Genomic DNA, 15,611 nt, shown 5'->3' on the forward strand with positions numbered 1-15,611 from the left:
CCAGGTGTGTGTTAAAGGAAAGGAGGAGTTTGGGTGGATTGGAAGTTTTTAACTATCAGAGTAATCTCTGCTTCATTGACCAATATAGTGAATCTCTTAGGAGAAAGAGATCAAGATGAGATCTAGATAGATTGAGCTTGACGTGCTTGCAGAACCTATCCAGTAGAACGTTAGAAAGTTAATCTAGAAATCAGGGAAAAGGCCAGGATGAGAGAGGAAGATACCTTTGGGAATCATCCATATGGAAGTAATTGCCAGAAAATGTGTTGCACAAGGTAGAAGTTCCTCCATTCATTTCAGGTGACCCACAGTAATCATGGGTTTGGAGAGGAGGAAGTGTGGGAATAGCATTAACATACTCTTATTTGTAGGGTCAGCAACAATCTCCGTGACAAGAAATTTTTCAACTACTGCACCTGTTTCATGGATATAGCAATTGGTTATGTGGCACAGAACCATAGGACCACATATATTTTTCCACACGATTATCATTACTAGCTTTTATGGGGACAGAACATTAGTAGAAGAATAGCATATTGAAGATGTCATGCTGTTTTCATCAACATTTATTATGTTCTCTTAATTTTCTTCTTCATACCCAGGGTTTTATGTGTATTTCATTGGCTGATTCAAAGCCAAGATGTTAGCTTCTGCTTTTACTCCCAGCTTCTTGATTGTTCTAAAAACAACAACATTAGTTGCAGGAACAGCAAGACAGCAAAATAACAATAGCTGTTACTGTGTATTAGGCCATATTATAAGCAGTTTATCTCAACCCCTACAGCAGGCTTATGACTTAAATACTCACATTATCCTCATTTTATAGATGTAGACAATGAAGCACAGTTAAGTAGTTTGCTGAAATTTATATAACTGTAAAAGGTAGATCTGAAGTTCAGATCCAGACACTGACTCCCTAATCCAAATTCCTTTTTTTTTAATTTCTTTTTAAAAATTTTTTTTATTGAAATATAGTTAATTTACAATGTTACATTAGTTTCAGATGTACAACAAAGTGATTCAGATATATATATATATATATATATACACACACACACACAAATATATATATTCTTTTTTTTACATTCTCTTCCATTATAGGTTATTACAAGATATTGAGTATAGTTCCCTGTGCTATATAGTAGGTAGTGTGCATATTTTAATCCCAAACTCCTAATTTATCCCTCCATAATCCAAATTTGTAATCACATTACTATGGTGCCTGTAAAAGTAACTGCTATGTCAGAATAAAAGTGCCACAATCCTTTTTGTCCTAATATTCTTTGCTTGTTGTGTGGGGGAGGGGCATCCAGAAGACTAGAACATAGACCATAATATTTCTGTCAGATTCCCTTCCTCCCCATTAACCATTCAACTGACTTCAGAATAAGGAAAATTATCAAAGATAAAGAAGAAGCATTTCATAATGATCAAGGAGTTCTCCAAGAAGACAACCAATTCGTAGCATGAATGCACCTAACAACGGAGCATCAAATACATGAGGCAAAATATGTAAGGCAAGGACAAATATATAAATCCACTATTTTACCTAGAGACTTTAACATCCCTCTTTCAGTGATAGATAGATCAAGCAGGCAGAAAATCAGTAAGGATATAACTGAGCTGAACAGCATTTTCTCAATCAATTTAACCTAATTGACATTTATAGAATATTCAAAAACAACAGAATACACATCTACCATTGAAAACCCTCCTATTCTGATGTGCTCCCTGCTTGGATAGGAGTGTTTCCTTTATAATTTCTTGTAGCTTGTCTTGACATATTGAATAGGGAAGTCTGTGTATTTAGAGAGGGGGCAGGGAAGAGGATTGGACTGTGGACATTTTTTCTTATTTATAGAGTCAGGTGGAAGTCCATTCTGTAGAGAAAAATTCCTTTTCCTCTTCATTCTAAGCTCTGCCCACTTCTTATTTCCAACAAAGATGGTTTAATAAAAGCCAGCTTTGTGGAATATAGGGTAAGATCATGCTTTCTGCTTAGGAATTATAATCGCTTTCCTCATTTGCATTGGTACACTCATATATAATGTCAGAATCACCACCGAGCAGAGAAAATTAGAGTAAATTAACTTTCAGTATTTGGGAAAAAAATACAGTGTAAGTTTTCTGGAGCTGTTTACATGATTTTGAAGAGCAAATGGAGTCAAGTAGAATTTCTGTAGTTCTGAAATCAAAAAATGTAGGCCACTAATATTATAAACAGGAAGGAAATGGCAAAGCTTAGTGAAAGGCACTGGATAAATTGTGGAGTAAAAAGGGGAGTCATGTTTGATGATTTGTTCTTTAGTTTATTTTAGGTTCCTTAGAACTAATTTTAAAACAAAGTGCATCGAATTATTTATATCTAACCTGTTAAACAGGTATATTATCAATTGTAGTACAACAGATTACCACAAACAGTGGTAAAAAACAATACACACTTACTATCTCACAGTTTCTCTGGATCAGGAGTCCATGCACAGCTTAGCTGGTACCTCTGATTACGGGTCTCTCACAAGGCTGCAGAAGGTGGTGGTTAGGTCTGGGGTTTCATCTCAAGGCTCAGCTGGGTGAGATGAAAGGAGCGCGGGTTTCTCAGATTTGGGTTTGGATCCCAAGTCTACCACTTACTAACTTAATGATCTTTAAAAAGTCACTTAATCTTTCTGACCCTCAGTTTTTTCACCTGTAAAATGGTAATAATAATCTCTATTTTGCAGTGTTGTTAAGTTTTAAATGATATTTAAAAGCATATCTAGAAGAACTCCTATCTATTAGTAGTTCATCAATAAATAGCTTTTTAGCTAATGGTAGTTGACAATTTAAAAAGCACATGACCTTACAAACTTTCATAGAACTCAGAATGCTTGTTTTTATTTTTTAATAGAAAAAATTATCTTATATCAAATATTTAGCATAACAGATTAGATTTCATGAAATGTACATATTCTTCAGAGTGACCATTTACCCCCAGAAAATCAGTTAACCTCTTTGGGACTAGCATCTGAAACTAGAGAAAGTTGATAGGGATAGATGATCACATTCAATAAATTTGTAAGTCTTTACAGAGACAAAATGGTTGAATAATATACTAGGTTACAAAGGAGTATAGAATAGGCTTTGTTACTTAGAATTTTGGCTCTCATGACTGAATTATATGATTTTTTTTAAACGATTGGTGCTTTTATATATGAGAATTATAGTTGCCCATCATGAACTTTATTTAAAATATAGGAATTTTAATTATTTATTATAACTACTCAGAAAGGCCTCTAGGGAAGAATGCACCATTCTTTAAGAAAGGTGTCACATGAATAATAATATTAAAATCTTAAATAACTAAATTGAAAAACTTTAAGTTTGAATTTTCTCTTCCATTTATAAATGTCATATAGGCAAAGTGAGTATGCATTAAATATTTTATAATGTGTGAATATTTGAGTTTAGGGGCTTGATTAAACATTTTTTACCATTTATTCTCTTTTTTTTTTTTTTTTTTTTTTGCGGTACGCAGGCCTCTCACTGTTGGGGCCTCTCCGGTTGCGGAGCACAGGCTCAGTGGCCATGGCTAACGGGCCTCGCCGCTCCGCGGCATGTGGGATCTTCCCAGACCGGGGCATGAACCCGTGTCCCCTGCATCGGCAGGCAGACTCTCAACCACTGCGCCACCAGGGAGGCCTGTACCATTTATTCTTTATTCTTTTATTCTAGTATTACTGAGCTGACTATGGTTCCAGACACTTATTAATAATGGAAGATAAATAGTAACAGGAAATATGGCCATAGTGATTCATCAATTTCAGTGTCACTTACAGATGACACATAATCTGCTATTACTGTGTACCAAAAAAAAAAACAAACAAAACTTCACTGGGCTATTTCTCACATTTCTTTTAGGTGAACTTTTTCACTGGGAAGATTTTTTGTTTGTTTTTAAAATATTTTTGAGATGTCATATTGACATTTATAATTCATTTAGGTAAAATCATGAAACAGTGGTTGTTTAGCTTGATCAGTATTCTAGACAAAGCTGTCTGAAAGCAAATAAATACAAAAAGACTCAATGTAAATATAAAAAGACTCTAACTCAATAAATTAGAGTTAGCTTATGAATTACAATGGCTAGAAGGAGGTATAGTATAAAATAGCACACTGTGCTTTTCTTGTTGCTGGTTCAAATAAAATAAGTTTGATTTTAATACAATCCTTTTGTTCTTTTAAAATGTATGCAAAAGCTGTTGCTTGGCAGAGATATTTTACGTCAAATGCATAAGAGAGTATGATGTTTGGAGTAATAAATATGGAATACTGTATCTGCAAATAGAGACAAAAGGGACACCCAAAAGTATAGTTTAATGTTAATTCTCATTTATATTCAGTAGCACTTCAAAAGTATTATCTCTTACCATATGATATGTACAAAAGCTAAAACGATTTAGCCATTTTTCTGTAAGTCAATGGCAGAAGTTAAAAATAGAATCTTCCAAGGAATTACGAAGTTGGATCTAATTTTAAGTACACTGCCTATGCTGTCATTTTTTTATACCTATTCAAGTTCCTCTTCTGTTAAATATTATCTCAGGACAATATGTTTTACTAGCCTACAGATAATGACAAACTATCCTAGTTATTATTACAGTTACCCTTGGTAATTGTTAAATATGATCAGAGGTTTCCATATATCAGTATTAGAAATGGCCACTTGAATCACTACATCTTTAAGTTATATAGATGCACCTGTGTAAGCTATGGGGATTCTGTTTCATATTTATTGAGCTTAACTGCAGTAATAGCTTATAATCTGTATAAATAAATACAAGTAGCACATTTGACACAGCAGTTTACTATGATCAGTACTGCAGTGTTTCACGTGGGTCATAGAATCTGTGGGAAGAAACCACATACTGTAAGTTCTAAATTTATTTGGTCAACCATACATAAATGTCTTGGAAGTGGTGTGACCATATGGAGTAGAAATAGATGTAATACATCTAAATGTAGCTTCCTATGGCCCTTTAGAGTCCCTGATGGAGTCATAAACTGCCGGTACAGTTGTCCACACAAGGTAATACCTTGAATAGATCTGAGTTCATTTCTTACTATGCCATAATAATCCTTTTATATTTGGGCACAGCGTCACCTTTTTGGAAGAGTGTACACAAACAATATGTGCATTTCCATTTAAGGGGATGTGTGCAAACTGTGGGATCTGTTAGTTCTTGAGCCAAACCTAACATCAGTAAAACCTTATTCTGATCCTTGAGAAGAAAGCAAAAGTCTTTTTTGTGTATCTCAATAATAAATACGCCTCTGGCTTCCTAGCATTATGAAGAGTACATTTCTCCACAATACTGATGGTACTGTGTACTATGCATATGCATGGGTGCACGTGCACACATACACGCATGTGCGCAAGTGCACAGGAGATTGTTGCAAACCAACCAAGTCATTATTATTTGATTTTTTTTGATAGTTATTGGTAGCTTCCAAAAGCTAGAGGTCAGTGAGGAAGATAGGCCTCTCCCCCATAGTTTTGCTAACATTTAATATATGTTACAATGAAGGCAAGACTCAGATTGAATTCTGCTACACACAAATGTTAGTAAGTAGGTGCAAAAACAGTCACACAGTCTGTTGTATAACTTTGTCAAAGTCCGTGCTTTCAGTCTTTTTAGTTATTCTTGAAGTATCTTTTATGAAAGGTTCTCTTGAGGCAGTTGTGACATTATTCTAATAACAGGTTTTGGTCTACCTTCTGTTCAGGTGTCAGAGAATGTCTGAATGAGCCGCTGGACACCATATGGGTTTGAAACCTAGGCCTAAGGTGTCATTCGAAAGATTGTGGTCTACTGGATTTACTACATTCGTACATGTTGTTTACAAAATTGTTCACAAAGTGCTTCTACAACATTTCTTGGTTCCCATTTTCATATATGTTGAATTAATTTTACCAATGAAATAATATTTCTAGTATCTACCTAGCTAATAACAAACTACCTTTGATTGGAAATATAGTTGGCTAAAGAACTTAATATTGCTTTTGCCTTTGAGCTTTACAGATGTACAGTTGACACATAACATTGTGTTCACTTAAGGTGTGCAACGTGATGATTTGATATATGTATATATTATGAAATTTTTACCATAATAAGGTTAGTTACACATTTATCACCTCACATAGATACCTTTTGTGTGTGTGTGGTGTGAGATTTTTAAGACCTACTCTATTAGCAACTTTCAAGTATACAGTACAATATTGTTAATCACAGTCAGCATGTTGTACATTAGATCCCCAGAACTTATTCATCTAATAATTTGGTCACTTTGTTCCCTTTGACCACCTTCATCCATTACCCCACCCTCATCCCCCCTACCCCTGATTCTGGGAACCACCAGAACTATGAGTTCAGCTTTTTTAGAGTCTATCTATAAGTGAGATCATACAATATTTTTCTTTCTTTCTCTGATTTATTTGACTTAGGATAATGCCTTCAAGGCGCATCCATGTTGTCGTAAGTGGCAGGATTTCCATCTTCTTTCATGGCTAAATAATATTTGACTGTATGTATATATACCACATACTCTTTATTCATTCATCTGTTGACAGACACTTAGGTTGGTTCCATGTCTTGGGTATTGTGAACATGGGAGTGCAGCTATCTCTTGGAGATACTGATTTCATTTCTTTGATATGATAATTAGTGATGTTGAGTATTTTTTCATGTACCTGTTGGGAACTTTTATGTATTCTTTGGAAAACCGTCTATTCAGTTCCTCTGCCTTTTTTTTTTTTTTTTTTTTATGTGGTACGCAGGCCGCTCAGTGCTGTGGCCTCTCCTGTTGCGGAGCACAGGCTCCGGACGTGCGGGCTTAGGGGCCATGGCTCACGGGCCTAGCCGCTCCACGGCATGTGGGATCTTCCCAGACCAGGGCACAAACCCGTGTCCCCTGCATTGGTAGGCGGACTCTGAACCACTGCACCACCAGGGAAGCCCCTCTGCCCATTTTTAAATCAGATTTTTTTTTTGCTCTTGAGTTGCATGAGTTCTTTATGTATTTTTGGCTATTAATCCCTAATCAGATATATGCTTTGCAAATATTTTCTCCCATTCCATAGATTGCCTTTTCATTCTGTTGATTATTTCTGTTGTGCAGAGCATTTTAGTTTGATGTAGTCTCACTTGTTAATTTTTGCTTTTGTCGCTTGTGTTTTTGGTGTCGTATCCAAAAAGTTATTGCCAAGACCAATGTCAGTGATCTTTCTCCCCTGTTTTTATCAGGAGTTTTATGGTTTTAATTGTTAAGCCTTTAGTCCATTTTGAGTTAATATTTGTGAGTGGTGTAAGATAGGGGTTTGGTTTCATTCTTCTGCAATGGGTATCCAGTTTTCCCAACACCATTTATTGAAGAGACTATCCTTTCCTCAGTGAGTATTCTTGGCTCCCTTATTAAATGTTAGTTGACTACATATTCAAGGGTTTATTTCTGGGCTCTTGATTCTTTTCCATTGATCTATGTGTCTGTTTTTAATACAAGTACCGTACTGTTTTGATAACTATAGCTTATAGTTTGAAATCATTAAGTGTGATGCCTCCAACTTTGTTCTTCTTTCTTAGGATAGCTTTGGCTCTTCAGGATCTCTTGTGGTTCCATACGACTTTAACGATTGTTTTTTCTATTTCTGTGGGAAATGTCATTGGAATTTTGATGGGGATTGCGTCAAATCTTTAGGTGTAATATCCTTTTTCATCCCTTCACTTTGAGCCTGGGTGTGTCCTTAAAACTGAAATGAGTCTCTTTTAGGCAGCATATATAGGCATACCTCGGAGAATTGCAGGTTCAATTCCAGACCACCACAATAAAGCAAATATTGCAATAAAGTGAGTCACACAAATTTTTTGGTTTCCCAGTGCATATATAAAGTTTATACTACACTGTAGTCCATTAAGTATGCAATAGCATTATATCTAAAAATATGTATATAATTAAATTACTTAACTATACTTAATTTAAAAGTACTTTATTGCTAAAAAAATGCTAACCATCATCTGAGCCTTCAGCAAGGTATTATCTTTTTTGCTGGTGGAAAGTCTTCGCTCGATTTTGATGGTTGCTGACTGATCAGGGTGGTGGTTGCTGAAGGTTGGGGTCGCTGTGACAATTTCTTAAAATAAGACAACAGTGAAGTTTGCTGCATTCATTGACTCTACCTTCACATACGTTTTCTCTGTAGCATGCAATGCTGCTTCATAGCATTTTACCCACAGTAGAACTTCTTTCATAATTGGAGTCAGTTCTTTCAAACTCTGCCACTGCTTTATCAACTGAGTTTATGTAATATTCTAAATCCTTTTTTGTCATCTCAACAATCTTCATAGCATCTTCACCAGGAGTAGATTCCATCTCAAAAAAACACTTTCTTTGCTAATCCATAAGAAGCAACTCCTCATCCGTTCAAGTTTTATCATGAGATAGCAGCAATTCAGTCACATCTTCAGGCTCCACTTCTGGTTCTCCTGCTGTTTCCACCACATTGTAGGGACTTCCTCCATTGAAGTGCTGAACCCCTCAAGGTCTACCATTAAGGTTGGAATCAACTTTTTCCAAACTCCTGTTAATGTTGATATATTGACCTCTTCCCGTGAATCACGAATGTTGTTAAATGACATCTAGAATGGTGAATCCTTTCCAGAAGGTTTTCAGTTGACTTTGCCCAGATCCATCAGAGGAATCACTATCTGTGGCAGCTATAGCCTTACAAAATGTATTTCTTAAAGAATAAGACTTGAAAATCAAAATTACTCCTTGATCCATGGACTGCGGAATAGATGTTAGCCAGCTTAAAAACAACATGTATCTATAGTCATTTTATGTCTTTTGATTGGAGAAGTCAGTATATTTACAAATAGAACAATTATTGATATGTAAGGATTTACTAATGCCAGTTTATTAATTATATGGGCCAGAATGTTGAAGAAGAAGATATACCCCCAAACTCATTCTGTGAGGTCAGCATTACCCTGATATCAAAGCCAGATGAGGACTCTACAAAAACAAAACAAAACACTACCGACCACTATCTCTGATGAATGTGCAAAAATTCTCAGCAACAAAATATAAGCACATCTTTAAGTATTTATTCCCTAATAAAGTATTTTACTATTCCTAGAGTGTAGGTTAGAACACACTTACACCAGTATACACAAACACATATACCACGTGGTACGATATTTTAAAGTATTTTACTGACATTGTAGCACAGTTGTATAGAGACTGAGTAATCTAATATTATTGATAGTCCTGTATGGTAAGTTATGGTTTTTATCTTACTTTGTTTCTAATATTTGTATATATAGAACTTCTGCTTTAGATCAGATGTCGTGTATTTGCCTGGTCTACTCATTTAAAGGAAATAGAAAGTTTTGTAGAAATTATATTTTACATAAATGGTTCTTTTAATGACCACTTATCTCAACTATAGTCTACAGTGTTACACCTGTAGGGCAGTCATCTGTAAAGTGATTATCTGTAGTCAGGTAAGAAATCTTAAGTTAGATGAACAATTTTTTTTTTTTTTTTTTTTTGCGGTACGCGGGCCTCTCACTGTTGTGGCCTCTCCCGTTGCGGAGCACAGGCTCCGGACGCTCTCAGCGGCCATGGCTCACGGGCCCAGCTGCTCCGCGGCATATGGGATCTTCCTGGATCGTGGCATGAACCTGTGTCCCCTGCATCGGCAGGCGGACTCTCAACAACTGCGCCACCAGGGAAGCCCTAGATGAACAATTATTACTAGTCTAGTAAGTGAAAACAAGCAAGCATATGCTGAATTGAATTATGGGTTATATTAATGTACAAAGATATAACAGACTTAATTTAAATATTTTAAACTTCTCTATTTAGAGAACCAAGCAAATTAAAAAGTGCATTTTGCTTTCAAGGTTCAAGCCTCAAGAGAATGCAGTTTCTGTATATATTAAATGCATCTGTGCATGTCTAAATGTCCATACATTCATACTCTTCTCTGCTGCCCTGAGAATTCTTTCTGTCCACTGAAATCCTGTCCACTTTTCAAGGCTCTTGTCCAGTCAGCTTCCTCCAAAGCCTTTCCTCAGTTCCTTCTAGCATAAAATCAGTCTCATATTATCTCTCATAGTATTTTACTAGACATTGTATTAAAAACATTTATGGATTTGTTTTATCTTAACCCCTTTCTTCCTTTGTAACTACCTTGAAAGCAGGGGCTGTTTCATTCATCTTTCTATACTCTATAGTGCCTCCTTCAGAGTAACTTTTCAATATGTTCTTAGGAATGCATTTATTTAGAATTCTAATACCAAAATATTCTAGAGAAATTCACTGTAAGGATTAATATGTTTCTTTTTTTTTCTTCACTGATTGTTCTGCCTGTTCTTTATTTTTCTTTTGTTGAATCCAAACTGCTTCAAGGTAAAATTCTTGAGATTAATTTATTTGGGAAGCACCCTGACATTTTCTGTAAATGGTATTTGGACTTTTAGAAAAAAATATATATGTATCTTTATGTCAAAGTGTAAAAATTGACAAGAATTGATGGTAGCTGTAGGAAGATGGGTGTTTAAAGTGCATGCCATATAGGTTGCCATTTTGCCTCTCTTCTCTTTACTGAATTCTACCCTTCTCCTCTCCAAATATTCCATCACTAGGAAAGAGTAGGCCTGGAGATGTTTCTTTGACTTTAACTGCTAAGGTTATTAATGATGTTTAAAAACTTTATAAGACCATGGTCTGTACTTCCAGTTGATGACTGTTTTTTTTACTTTATAAATGACTCTACAAGAGAGTGCACACCAGGAGGTGACGCTCATTGGGGCCATTTTGTAGTCTGGCTACCATACCTTGTACCATACATTACTTACTTCTTCATAGAATTTGAGAACTGAAAAGGACTTTAAAGGTTATCTCTCTTAACTCTTTCATTTTTGCAGCTGAAGAGATGGAATATCGGTTGGCTTACTGAATATTTTCCCCAAGGTGCATGACTGCACCCAGACTAGAACCCAAGCTTCTGAACTTCAAGACAACTTTGTTCTTTTAGACCTTATAATGTCACCATTGGCTGTAGTAATGTATTGCAATTTGAGGATATATGTAAACTAAATATTTAATTATTTTAATAAATATTCCTACTTGTTCATATATTTCTTATTTACTTTATTTTAAAACACTTCTATCTCATTTCCCTCCCACATCAACTCTTAGGATATTCTATCTCTGTCTTTTTCCTTCTCTCTTTCTCAATTTTATGGTTTCTTAACATGAATAATGATTGATTTGAAATGATAGCCAGGGTTAGGTTCTAGCTATATATAATAGGAAGTAACAGGAAATAACATTAACATGCACTTATAAAAATATGGATATTTTAAGCTGTTCCCCTTTTGACAGAGGTATGATTACTTGTAGTTTTTATTAAAACTTGATACAAGGAGCCAAAATAGGAGAGTAAATATTATTAAAGGGATTTTAAAAAGTTGTTATGTAACAATGAAGGCTGAGGAGTGGCATGTCTAGTTATCATAGTTTCCTTTGGAAATAACAGCTTCTGATTTCCTCAGAGCTGGCAGGACTCAGCATATGGAAGTCAGACTGCCTTGCCTCAGAAAGATACATGCTATGTGGTATCTTAAAATATAATTACTGAAACGATAAAGTGGAAATAGCAAGGGATAGAAATAGTAGCTAAATATTAAATTACTGACATTGAAGAAAAGCTTGACATGTCACAGAGAATGAAGGTGAAAAAGCAAGGGATTAAAACAGAATGTAATAGATATGGAGTACCAGCAAAGATCCAGCATTAACATACTTGCATGAGGTAGAGAATGGAAAATGTGGAAGAGAAAAATTATTCAAAGATATAATAAAGTTTTCTTGAAAAGAGTTAACAATTGAGTCCTCAAGTCAAAATAATATTTTGAGTCCTAGTGATTTTGATTGCTTGGCATACATAGGTTAAATGATAGAACTTTGATATTTCTCCAGGTTTTCAGAAAGACTATCAAAGGAGGAAGGTTGAATGGAGCTCTTAGTAAACGTCTTCTCAGGAACAGTCAGTGCTGGAGATCAGTGTAACAATAGCTATATACTTCTGAAATAAAGAAACTGTGATCAAGAAATATTGTTCCTAGCCAAGATACCATTCAAGTAAGTATAAATTCAGCAGGCAGACATTCCCAAGTACCCATGAGTCCTTCTTGAAAAAAAAAAAAAATCACTTAATTATGAAATACAGCCAATTAAAAGGTAAAACAAATCGGTAACAAAATTGGCAGTGACTCTATTTAATATGAAATACAAGACATTTATACAATTTGTGATTATGGAATCTGGTATATTTGTTATAAAGTTTGACAGTGTGAAAAATAACATGCCAACAAAATTTTGAGTTGAGGGTACATAAGAGTATTCTTGTGTTTTAGTTAATAATATCTAAATTTTTAAATGTACTTATAAAGACACTCCAGTCTATTAATATTTTCACATTTTTTTAACCTTAGATCTTTTAGAAAATATCCATTTGAAATTGAGAAATTCATGAATTTTCACTGACATGTTTCTATTAAATTCAGGTAAGATTAAGTGTATTATATTTTAAAAGCACAAACAGTATAATCCAACTTTTATAAACGCTTTCAAATCTATTTTGATGTAGGCATTAAAATGACTAGAATTATCTTAATGTAAAAGTTAACTTATTTTAACTTTCTATGTGGTAGTATTTATTTGAGGTTTCTCTCTTCGTACTTCCTTTTAAGTCACGTTAATTCTTTCAAAGAGTATGTAATAACTTTTACAAAAATTATTAAAGTACGTATTTATTTAGGAAAAAGTTATGACTAACAGATTTTTTAAAAATGAGGCCCAGAAATGATGTAAGTCAAATATTTAGTTTGTTTTATAACTAGGACAAGAGTCCGAGTCTTCTGATTCTTTTTCTACTGCTCTTTTCCCTCTCTTATACAAGTAATAATAGATGGAATTGAGATATTTTTAGGGTAGTGGTGTATAGAGCCACACTGTATCACAAAGAGAGCAAATAATAGGCCCTGTGTGTGTGCATTGCACATCTGTGTGTATGTGTCTGTACATAATAGGCTGAAATTATTTATTTAGGCAAACTTACCTATTTTAGTATATGTGCTATTACTATTTTGTGAATAAAATTATATAGTTTAGGTAGCATTTAGAAGCTTTTACAAATTAGGCGTAAAAGATGACAGTACAGTCCTAACGTTGAACCTCATGCAGTCTTGGACTGTTAAAATATTGCTAAATATAAACATTACTGGGGCTTAGATTTGCAGAATTACTTTGTGTATGCATGCCTGATTTTATAAAAGCAAATGTACCCATGTATTAGTTGTGTGGTAACATTACTGATTTGCTTGTTTGAGGGGAAAGTAATCAATTTGAATTAATGACAACTGGGAGTTATATAACATTTGAAGATAAATACAGCTGTACTGCTTTGGAGTTCATGTAAACCAAAATAAGTCTAACAAACTATTTCTAATTAGAGAGCCCACTGGACCTGATATATAGTACCATCCATTTATACATCAATAATTACTGTATTTGTGTTCTGAAAAGAATTGTTTTTTTCTTTAAAATACTAACACCAACCTTTGCCCCAGTGAATATTTATACAATTAATTTACTTTTAAAACAAATATTCTTCTATGGTTTAAGAAAACTGACCCTAGTAGCTCGTTTAGCTTAATTTCCCACTGTTCCTTTTTCTACCATAAAACCTTCCTTTTCACTTCTACTTTCTATTCTCCTATGTGCCATACGCTCCAGCCATATAAAATTATATCCACATTTCCTGAATACAGTGTGCTCTTTCATACTGCTGTTCATTTCCTCATGCTCTTTCTTCTGCTCAGATAGCTTTCCCTTCCTTCATCATCCAACAAACTCCTCCTTAATTTTCAGGATGCCCTTTTAAGTCCTTAGCTACACCAGACGTTGTCTCTTCTTGCTGTAGTCCAAACTCTTATATACAAAGTCATAACTGTTATTGTGTAATGTAATTCATATTTCAGCATTTGTGCCTGACTCTTCCACCAGGTTGTGAACTCCTTGAGGGTAGTAGATGTTTCTGATTCATGATTGTGTCCTTAAGTACATGGCATGTAAGAAGCACTAACAATTGTCTTTTGATTGAACAGTGATTCTTAGTCCTGCAGAGATCGTATTATCAGATTTTCTTTCTTCTCTCCTTTCTTTCCCTCCTTCTCTTTTCTTTCTCCAACCTCTCTTTCACTGTTTTCCTTTTTCCCCTCCTCCCTCCTCAGTTTTGGTTTTTTTCTTCAATGATATGCAGAAGACAGGCAATTTTAAGTAGTGAGTGTTTGGCAGGGAAAAAGGGTCGTAAAATCTACCAATGGTTACTACTTCCTTGTTCTTACAGATTATCTGGGTGAGTTTATTTATGGTGGAACATCGTTTAGAAAGAGTCCTGATTTCATTAGAAACTTCTTCTTGCAATATCAGAGTCTATTAATAGCATTATATAACTGTATGCACATAGAAGAAACAAGGAACGGTGAGTCTATACAAGCTTGAAAATAAGAATTTGGCACTGAGACTTAAAATTCTACAGAGAACACCACGGCGCTTCCCAGATCTTTGCTTTGATACTCACCCTTTGTTTGTCAAGGACCTTGTTAAACGTATTGACTCAGAGTTGTTCACCATCAGTCATTCAGTATGAAGACCTTTCCTCTCATTTCTTTCCCTTCCTCTCACAGTAATAAAGGTATATGTAACTTACTTTAATAATATTTGACATGAGATTCCAGTTTTTTAAAAGATGATTCATAGACATGGTAAAACATTCAAATACTACAAAAGGGTATACAATGACAATTTCCTGCACCAACCCACCCTCCAACCCCTCAGTTCCCCTTCCCACAGGCAGTTGCCTCTACCACTTTCTTGTGCATCCATTCAGAGATATCCTCCCTCTCTGTGAGGAAAGAAACAAATACATGACACACCAGTGGACTGGTCAGATTAATCTGCTTTAGCTGTGTGTTTGAGAGCTCTGCCTACTTGATTTTGTCCCTAGAAGTTCACATTTTTTCCTTTATGATTGCATAAAAATAAAAATCACTTGTTGACCATGAGTTCATGGGCAGAAAATTTGTTATTTTAATAGTCACTTAAACCATGAAAAACATTAATTCTAAGACTCTGGAATTTGAAATAACTTTGCAGTGAGTGTTTTCAACCCAACAAAGCCAGTTCATTTGTCACATGGGATATAAAGAGAGAGGAAAGGGGCAGAGTTTGTGCTTTTGCTGAAATCTGAACACCTTGACTTAGCCGTAGAATTGTTCTTATATCTTTGCATCATGGGGTCAAAAAACAGATACCATTGGGAAAATCCCTTGAAATGTCTCTCTCCTCTTTAGCAAACAATGGGGAATACTAATCACGGAAAAGGTTTCATTGCCTAGATGGCAGCATCATGGCACCCAGTGTGTCACTTGTCTATTTCCTAAATGTAGATTAGTGTTCAGAATATATTAGGCATATGGGAGAACGACAGTCCTTTTGTGAAGTCG

At 35.0% G+C, this 15,611-nt stretch overlaps 1 protein-coding gene across 11 annotated transcripts in view; it reads left to right on the forward strand.

Annotated features, from left to right (window-relative positions):
- FUT8 (fucosyltransferase 8) overlaps positions 1-15,611 on the forward strand; it is a 319,157-nt gene that overhangs the window by 173,236 nt on the left and 130,310 nt on the right. The window contains exon 1 of one of the 11 annotated variants that reach the window (XM_049706389.1): positions 12,598-12,608. The exons of the other annotated variants lie outside the window; for them this stretch is intronic. The gene's annotated coding sequence lies outside the window, so the exon portion shown is untranslated. Of the gene's footprint in view, positions 1-12,597; positions 12,609-15,611 lie in introns of those variants that run through there. 11 annotated transcript variants of the gene reach the window in all.

The sequence above is a fragment of the Orcinus orca genome, chromosome 2 (assembly GCF_937001465.1).
Source record: "Orcinus orca chromosome 2, mOrcOrc1.1, whole genome shotgun sequence".
Classification (NCBI taxonomy): domain Eukaryota; kingdom Metazoa; phylum Chordata; class Mammalia; order Artiodactyla; family Delphinidae; genus Orcinus; species Orcinus orca.